The sequence below is a fragment of the Hyposmocoma kahamanoa genome, unplaced genomic scaffold, assembly GCF_003589595.1.
Source record: "Hyposmocoma kahamanoa isolate Upper Pololo Valley unplaced genomic scaffold, ASM358959v1 64, whole genome shotgun sequence".
NCBI lineage: Eukaryota > Metazoa > Arthropoda > Insecta > Lepidoptera > Cosmopterigidae > Hyposmocoma > Hyposmocoma kahamanoa.
Genome location: NW_020653852.1, coordinates 23509232 through 23518040, shown reverse-complemented (window position 1 = coordinate 23518040; position 8809 = coordinate 23509232).

Sequence of the window (8809 nt, the reverse complement as noted above, 5' to 3'; positions counted from 1 at the left end):
GCGTCGGAAACTCACAAGAATTTTTCAGCGGAGTTTACATACAGCTAACACCATAAGAAGGCCGAAAAATGGAAAAATACCCTATAAGGCATGAATACGAGACATGAAGACGTAACACTAAATTATTTTAACTTATATACTACAAAACTAAGTGATTATTATTATTTAATAAACCCACATTAAATGCTGAAAGGGTCAAACAATTGCTTTCACTATTAAAATTAGATAGTTTGAATGATGAAGAGCAATAGTCAATCGTAAATATTTGCGCTAAATTCCCCGACGTTTTTACCTGGCGACAAATTAACAACTACATCCTTACATGAGTTCCGGTGCAGTTTATTTCACAACACTCGATCTGTATCAGGGTTGCTATCAAATTAATTTACATAAAGACAGCCGTCCATACACTGCATTTACAAATTCTAAAAACCAATATCAAATGGTTGATTTTTATGGACTGCGGACTGTGAAAAATCATTCCAAGAATTAAAGTAGGCTCTCATAAGCCCTCCAGTCCTTCAGTATCCTGACTTTTCGAAAAATAACGAATTTCTATTGCAGACCGACGCATCTGGAATAGCTATAGGTTGGTTATTATGCCATGGGGATGGTAGACCTGTGGCTTACGCAAGTCGCAGTTTAAATAAAGCCGAAAAGAATTATCCCACTATCGAAAAAGAATTACTGGCGATAGTGTGGAGTATAAAGTATTTTCGACCTTATTTATACGGCAGAGGGTTTAAAATACAAACAGACCACAGACCACTAGTATATTTATTTGGGATGCGTAACAATTCCGATTACAATTAGAAGAATATAACTTTGTAATAGAAAACACAAAAGGTGCGAAAAATTCCACAGCCGATGCTCTATAAAGAATAATATTAAGTTCGGAAGATTTAAAGCTAATGACTGAACGAACAGTGAATGTGATGACAAGGGCACAAGCGAAAAGGATGCAAGAAAGTAAACAGGTGCAACACAAGCCAAATTTTACAGCCATTAATCATTCCCAACTCTCGAGGCCTGATCAACCAAGAGCAGGGGAAATAATTAAAAAACCGAAAAATTTGGTGGAATTAGGGTTAATAAAAAAAAATTAAGTTAGACAAATTTGAAAGAGAAGGGTTAGTATCGGATAAATCGTATTATTTTGTCTGGATTAGTATCGGATAAATCGTATTATTTTGACTATGTGGCAAGCAAGTAAAGTATTTTCCTCAGTAGATTTTCTCGATCATCAATCACGCTAGACGTATTGGTGAGAGACTTATCTAATTTATGTAGGAAATTAAGAAATAGAAGAAGTGTACATTATAAAATATGAAAGTAACGAAGAGTTTATTGCAGGGATAGTTAATGAAATAAACGCAAGCACACAATGGTCCGGACCACTATAAAGTAGGTAATTACTTGTTAGTGAAAAATCAAGGGAATCAAACAGAAAAGGTATATTTGGGTCCGTATTTAATAATCAAAGATTTAGGTTGCAACATAGAAATTTTGAAAGATTGTAAAGAAGTAATCGTTCATAAAAACCGCACTAAACCTTATACAATGTAATGATAAAAAATATAGTTATGTAATAATAACGTACTTTGTTGTCAATTTATAATAAATACCATGGAGTCAATTTACGATTAATTAAAAAACAAAAATGTAACGACTGTATAGCCAATTCAATTTAGAATTAATTTATAAATAAAATGTAGCGACTATATAGCCAATATTTACTTTTGAATTAATAAGTTAATGTTCGTATTATTATAGTTTCAATTAATTAATGGTGTATTCTAAGTAGCATATAATAATATAATATTATATATTCTTTATTGCATCAAAAAAAACAAACAACAAGAAAAAATCTGTGAACAAAAGTAAGCAAAGGTGGACTTATCTCTAAAAGAGATCTCTTCCAGTCAACCTATGGTGGTGAGAGCGTAAGTTGTAAGCGGGCAACAGCGTGCAAGATAGAGAGGGTGAAATACTATAAACTATCGAATAAATTTGTATAAATACCGATACACACATAAGTATTATAAATAAATACAATAAATAACGTATAATAAATAGCATCATCATAATATATATAGATATATATAAATATATAATAATAAAAAAAAAAAAAATAATTAAGAAACAATAAGATGATTACGAAGAAAGTTCTGCAAGAAAGTGCGCTTTCAAACTTTTCTTGAAAGAAGCAATCGACGGGCTCGCCTGGATGTGGGAAGGGAGTTTATTCCACAACTGCACTGCACGACAAGAAAAGGAGTTAAAAAAGAAATTAGTATTGCAGCTGGGTTGAACGAGCGTCTTAGTGATGCAGGGACGTCTAGAGCGGGTGGGAGGGGGCAGCAGCTGGAACCGGGAACGAAGGTAGGGTGGGGAGTTAGGGTCACGAAGTATATTATAAATAGTGGACAGGATATGCACATCACGGCGAAGACGAATTGGGAGCCAATTTAACCGAGCACGAAATTCGGAAACATGATCATATTTACGGAGACCGAAAATAAACCGAATAGCCAGGTTTTGTAAGCGCTCTAATATTTTGATTTATACATTCAAATGTATTAAATATTAAAATCTATTTACTTAACGATAATTTTATTTTATTATTCCCTCCGGGGAAGATGTGGTGTAGTGTAATATATACGGATTATCCCTTGATCAATAAAGTCAGAATTGCATCGTCATTCGGTTGTTTCACTCGCAAATCTCGAAACCTTATAGATTGAATTCCAGCAATAGTCCTACGTAATTGTGCGCCTAAGTTGTCTCCTGGTCTCACACGCCTGTACCGCCTCTCACTTGAGACTGGTGTAGGTCTCAGGTCGTGGAAACTTGTAAAGGTGTAACCTGTGCCGAAAGAAGAACGCAGAGCTGACCCTATCAACTATAGACCTATCTCAGTCACTTGCATACTCTGCAAGACTATGTAACGTGTACTCAACAACCGTCTCCTGTCGCGCCTTGAAGACAACGACCTCCTCAGTGATCGCCAGTACGGATTCCGAGGAGGGCGATCTACTGGGGATCTTCTTGTGTATGCCTGTCACATATGGAGCCAGGCTATAGAAAAGCAAGGCGAAGCACTTGTAATGTCTTTGGACATTTCTAAATCCTTTGACAGGGTCTGGCACGCAAGCCTTTTAAGCAAGCTTATGGGCTTCCCTCTGACTTGGCATTTGGATTTCGTATTTTTTGAGGGAACGGTCGATTCGAGTGGTATTAGAAGGCTACTCTTCCGAACATCGGACGATTGATGCCAAAGTTCCTCAGTGTTCCGTACTGGCTGCAACTCTCTTTCTGCTGCATATCAATGACATGTTAATTCCAGGTACCTTTGCGTATGCTGATGATAACACAGTTGTAGGTTGGTACTTGATCAATGCAAGAGTCAGTGGAGAGGACATCCAGTCTTGTCGAGACTCCATGGTTAATCGTTTGGATTTAACACCTGAGGCTGTCTGCGATTAGGGCGATGCCAATCTTGTCAAAACGCTAACAAAACTGTTGTGAGAATTATTGTAACGAATTTTATCATAAAAATGTCATAGTAAAACTGTATAACGAAATTATCACAGCATTAAGCGAGTCTGCGAGCTCTAGTAAAACAATAATGCGACGTACAACCTGTAAAAAATATATAGGATAGAATAAATATGTCAAGGGTGCGCACAAGGAGGCCAGACTGAAGTTCGGAACTTGGTTGTCATGTGGGAAACCTGTAAGTGAACGAGAATACGAAGAAATATGTGAAAGTCGAAGTTTTTAAATGTCACCTCGCCTTAAATGGTTTCAAAATCATCAAAAACGACTAGAGATGGATGAAATCGCGAGTACTCACACAAAAGGATTCCTGTAAGTTTTGGAAAAAGACAAATAAGTTGATTAGTCGGCCTGGGCTTCATGTGAGTATCGACGGGATTAGCAATGCGAGAGGTATAGCTGAAAAGTTTAAAAAACTTATATGTAAAGTCTCCTTCAGGCGCTACGCAGTCTGTGTTTAGTACAGCGGTGCCCGGTGATGCAATAAATATAAACTAAAAAGGCGAAGGCTATTCAGTCTATGTCAAGTGGCAAGTCTCCCGGGCACGACGGGCTTAGTATTGAACACTTGCGGCGTGGCGATCCACACATATCGCGAGCGCTTGCACTTCTTTATAACCTTTGTATTAGTCACTCATTCTTGCCCTCATGAAAACAATGGTAGTATGTCATAAAAATAAAACTGGAAATCATCTGACATAGGAAATTACAGACCTATCTCACAGGCGACTACTAGTGGCTAAAGTGCTTGACAGCCTGTTTAACGCAGTTAAATAAATACGTCTCCCTTCATGATAACCAGTTCTACATAGGGCGCACTATAAGTTTTTGGAACTGGCCACTTACAGAAACAATATTTAAAAAGTAATTACAACATTTGAAAATGGAACTCTTTGTAGCTGTAGAATACAGTTTGTTTCATCTGACTGTCACTTGTTTTTACATTGTGGCGTCATTTTAGAAATTTAGTTGTCTACATCACCATGGATTTAACTAGTGAAAATTTTCGTAGTACGATTTTCTACGATTTTAAGTGTAATTTAATAGTTCAGCGGAGCTTCGCTCGGCTTCAAACTGCTTTTGGCGATGAAGCACCATGCAAGACGACTGCCTATTTATAGCTGGTTTGCCGAATTGAAACGCAGTCGTGTGAATCTCAGTGACGAATTTCGTGATGGGTGCCCGTCCACTGCTGTGAACAATAAAAACATCGATGCTGTGCGCCGTATGATCAAAACAGACAGGCATGTGACATACCATGAGATTCGGGAGTCAAATACAATCAATACTACACAAACATTTGGGTGCGAAAAAGCTGTGCTCTCGGTGGATACCACACAATTTGATTGAGGCTCACAAAACGGATCGCACCACTTGGTACAATGCCATGCTTACCATATTCAACGAAGGGGCGTCAAATTTGGTGTGGGACATAGTAACAGATGACGAAACATGGATTTATAGTTATGATCCCAAAACAAAGCAGCAATCGAGCGTATGGGTCTTTCGAGATGAGCCGAAACCAACCAAAGTGGCGCGCGTTCTAAGTGCCTTTAAGCGGATGATTGCTTCTTTTTTAATAAAACTGAACACGTGCCTACTGTTGCTTTGGAGAGTCGTTGTACCGTGAATGGTGATTGGTACACGACCATTTGTTTGCCGGAAGTTATTGACAAACTCCGTAAAAATAACCGTAAACTCCGTATCATCTTGTACTACGATAATGCCAGTTCTCACAAGGCCAGACAGACAAATTATTTTTGAAGGTGAACAACGTTGACCTTATGAGCCATCCCGCGTACAGCCCCGACCTGCCACCTTGTGACATTCATTTGATTCCAAAAATTAAGAACCAGTTACGCGGTCAACTATTCTTTACCTGACGAGGCTGTCGAAGAGTATGAAAAATATGTTTCAGAGATTGTCACGGAAGAGTCAAAGTCAAAGTCACAGTCAAAGATTATTTATTCCATAGGTAAAATAAATTTACACTTGAAAACGTCACATTTAAGCTACTAGCTATTCACTACGCTGACCTCCCTGAGAAGAACGAGCAAGAAACTCTAGGGATTGCTCTTTTCAAATAAACTTAAATGCTATGGAATACACTTTGAATCAAATTTGTGTGGATTCTGGATCCACGTCGTCTTTCCATACACCTTTATCTAACACGTAGTCTTCAATTTTGTAATATGATTTTTCGATCAAAATATTTTTAATGTAGTTTTTAAACTTAGGAAATGATAAACTTAATATATGCTCTGGAATCTTATTGTAAAAACGTATACAGTTCCTCGTAAAAGAGTTGTTTACCTTGGTTAAACGAAATCGTGGTACCATGAGTTTGGATTTAGCTCTAATATTAATATTATGGATATCTTCTTTCTAATTGAAATAATGTATATTTTAACGGGCATATAAAATATTTGAGTAAATGTACTGTGATGCCACAGTCATGATACCAGCTCCTTAAACTTTTCTCTGAGAGAAACCCGAGAGCCTAGACGGTACACAGAACGAATCGCTCGTTATTGCAATACAAATATGGTTTGAATATCTGCCGCTTTACCCCACATGAGAATCCCGTAGGACATTATACTATGGAAGTAACTAATGTAAACTAGTCTAGCAGTACTAACATCGGTAAGCTTACGTATTCTGCGGACTGCGTATGCAGTGGAGCTTAATTTGCTGGCCAGGGAAGATATATGTGGAAACCAGTGAAGTTTACTATCTAAGATCACTCCCAAGAAGACTGCTTTATTAACAAAGTCTAACTTTTCTCCGTTTATTTCTATGCTTGGACTAGTCGATTTTATGTTAGGTAATTCAAATTTAACACATTTTGTCTTCTTGGCACTAAGCAATAAATTGTTAGCATTAAACCAATAAATTACCTTAGAGAGGGTTTCATTAATATAGTCATAGTTAATGTCATGTCTGTCTGTTTAAAAATCAAGGATGTGTCATCAGCAAACAACACTATTTCGCAATGGTCCTTAACAAAGAATGGCAGATCATTAATATAAATAAAAAATAAGAAAGGCCCAAGTATTGAGCCCTGCGGAACACCCATTTTTACCGGTGAACCCAAAGAAGTCACAGCATTTATGTCTACTCTCTGAATTCTACCGTTGAGATATTACGAGACAAGTTTCGACGCCTTGCCATTTACACCGTAATGTTCCAGCTTCCTAATAAGAGTAATATGATCAACGCAATCAAATGCCTTTGAGAGGTCACAGAAAACACCAATAGCGTTCTGGGACCTTTCCCAAGCATCAAAGATGTGTTTTAGTGACGCTACCCCCGCATCGCTAGTCGATCTACCTCTAGTAAACCCGTATTGTTCACTATGAAAAATATGATTCCTACCAAAATAGGACAATAACTGAGTCAGCATAACCTTTTCGAATATTTTACTTAAAGCTGGTAAAATTGAAATGGGCCTATAGTTGCTAGGATATATAGGATAGGATACCGCTTTTGAATAAGGGAATAACCTTGATGTATTTCAAAACACCTTCGTCAACGCACCTATTGAAAGCTTCAGCTAAATGTGGGGAAATTAGATCAATAACTGAGTCTATAACTTTAGTTGATATGCCCCAGAGATCTTCAGTTTTTTTAACATGTATTGATTTAAAAAGCTTTTATGATGTCTTGTGGATTAACATGACGGAAATTAAATAAACTGCCACAAACGTTAACATTTTCCTTTAGGAGATCAATAGCAAGTGAAGGGGAGGAATTTAATGATTCTGTTGTGTTCACAGCAATTTCCGAAAAGAACGATTCAAAAGCTTGGGCTACTTTATCTTTAGATTTTATAAGTTCTGTCTAATTCTAAAACTATATCTCTATCGTGTTGTTTAACCCTGCCTGACTCTTTATTTATTATGCTCCAAGTAGTTTTAGATTTATTTATCGATTGTCTAATTTTGTCGCTGTGAAACTTAACCTTAGCAGCTACACATAGGTACTTTTTTAAATATTTTTGAATAAATTCTAACATATTCTATGAAATTGGAATTAGTATTATAAGTTTTCATAGCATATAGCTCATACAAACGAGACCTACTCTTATGAATACCTACTGTTGTTCAGTCGTTGAATTTAGTCTCTCTATGGAAAGTGAATGTTTTCGATTTAAATATATTATCAAATTCATTTTTAATTAAACCAAATATTGTGCTATATAAAGTGTTTGAAACCTCTGGTATATGGGGTAGGGAATTTACACTATTGCCGATATTATTTTGAAATCTAATGATTCGTTCTGTGGTAATCGGTCAGCAGAGAAATTGGTCTATCTTCTTGCTCATTTTACAATTAAAAGAAGCCAATTGGCCACTGTGGTCTTAAGATCAGACCTCCTCCTCAAGCGAAGCGCACAGGTGGTTTTACGACTCGCCCCGATCTTGTCCACGTTACTTGGGGGTTTGAAATGGCTTCTTTGCTCTCGTTCAAAATGTAAGCTGGTTTCAGACGGTCAATTGAGATAACAGCTTGACGTCCTGGTAATTGGATTGTGAACATCTTGTTGCCTCTTTTTAGTACAGGATACGGTCCATCGTAAGGCGGTTGCAGCGGCCTTTTCACAGCGTCAACACGTACGAATACATTTTCGCACTGCTGTAAGTCAGGGTGTACGAATGGGACTTGTTTGTTGCTGTGAGGTTGTGCGGGTACGGGCTTGAGGCTGCTGATGGTACGGCGGAGGCTTGACACGTAATCGTGGTCCATACGTGGTACGTCAGCGCTTGCTTCCGTGAAAAAATCGCTTGGCAGCCGTAGGCACTGGCCGTATGTGAGCTCGGCGGCGCTGACTTGTGTGTCGGTTCGCAGAGCGGCGCGTAAGCCAAGCATGATGGTAGGTAGCTCGTCGATCCAGTGCTTGTTAGGTGTTAGTCTTTGCTTTCAGTGCTGCCTTCATTGAACGGTGCCAACGTTCGACTAGTCCGTTGCTCTGCGGGTGATATGATGTCGTTCGAATCTTTTCTGCGCCTAGTATTTTTGTAAGGGCAGAGAATAGTTCACTTTCGAATTGCCTTCCTTGATCCGTTGTTATTTTCGTAGGACATCCGAATCGTGCAATCCAGTTTTCGTAGAACATCTTTGCGACTGATGCGGCGGTGACATCGTGTGTTGGAATCGCTTCCGGCCACCTTGTGACACGATCTACCATTGTGATAAGGTAGCGGTAATCCTGCGGTGAGGTGGGGAGTGGTCCAACTATGTCGACGTGAAC